The 1,288-nt window shown below is 24.4% G+C and overlaps 1 protein-coding gene across 1 annotated transcript in view; it reads right to left on the reverse strand.

Moving 5' to 3' along the window:
- LOC123005413 overlaps positions 1-1,288 on the reverse strand; it is a 17,435-nt gene that overhangs the window by 5,564 nt on the left and 10,583 nt on the right. The window lies entirely within an intron of this gene.

Here is a 1,288-nt window from a genome sequence, read left to right on the forward strand (position 1 = left end):
TTGTGGTAAGAATTTAGTTTGTCAAGATTCAAACTTTAACGATTTTTTTTGACAAAGTGGAGAGTGAAAACAACACAATGTAATAATAATAATAATAACAACGTGAATTTAAGAGTGTGTTCCGTGTCTAATTCCGTCTAAAGTATATTGTTTTGTATTATATCTATGTAAAATGTTCYGGGGAGTCGATTGATGTCAAGAAAGTTGCAAATTTCTTGATAGTTGAGGAATTAATATTTTTGCTATTTTTGTCCTTACTACAATTTTTTACTTAAAAAATTTTTTTGTTTATTCGCTTTTTGCCCTAAGTCCTATAGTTTCGTAAAGTATCACAATTTTGGCATTTTTCACCATTTGAACCAACATAAGCATAAAGTCAATTTTTTTCACAGTTGAAACAAAAAATTTTGGCCCAAAATAGACTTTAAGTAACACTTATTTTGAATATTATTACAAAAATTTATGTCTCTTTTTGAAAAAAAAAAAATAGTTTTTCAGCGTTTCGATTATTTTGTATATACGTATCATTTCTGAATAGAAAAAAAAAATTTCAGTGTCCGAAGCCAAAATTGGGGCCAAACTAGAAGAAACATAAAAGCAAAAAAATGTGTTTTTTATTTCTTTAAATAATAATGGATTATTTTTCTTGAATTGCAATTTTTTTATGAAAACTAGTTATTTATTAATTAAACTGAAAGATTTTTTTTCAGAATTGAAACAAAAAAATTTGGCCTAAAATAGATTTAAAACAAAATTAGTTTTTTAGCGTCTCAAGTCAAAACTTAGGCCAAACTGGAAGAAATAAAGTTCATAATTATCTAATTACAATTTTTTTTATTAATTGTTTTTTTCATTACATGAGTATTTTTCTAAAGGTTAGTTATTTATCACTTAAACTGAAAGATTTTTTTTTGAGAATAGAAATAAAAAAATCTTGACCTAAAATAAAATGCTCAACATTTTAAATTTAATTTGAGGCAAGTTTCAGGGGTAATAATTAAATTTTAAACTTTATAAAAACGGAATTAACTTTGTGTATTTTTTTTCAGTGTCTCATGTCAAAATTGAGGCCAAAATGAGAGAAACATGAGACGAAAAAATCTTAGAACTACCCATTTACTGATTTTTTAAATAATTATTGATCATATTTCTTGAAAAAAATTTTTCCTGAATTTAGTCAATTAAACTGAAAACTGAAAATAAAAATTACAAAATCAAAACTTTAGTCTAAAAATTGGGAGCAGTTCATAGCCACAAATTTTGTTTCCTTTTTGTTTTTATACCTAAA

The sequence above is a fragment of the Tribolium madens genome, unplaced genomic scaffold (genome assembly GCF_015345945.1).
Source record: "Tribolium madens isolate multiple individuals breed KSU strain unplaced genomic scaffold, Tmad_KSU_1.1 Scaffold_20;HRSCAF=117;Tcas5.2_LG4, whole genome shotgun sequence".
Taxonomy (NCBI): domain Eukaryota; kingdom Metazoa; phylum Arthropoda; class Insecta; order Coleoptera; family Tenebrionidae; genus Tribolium; species Tribolium madens.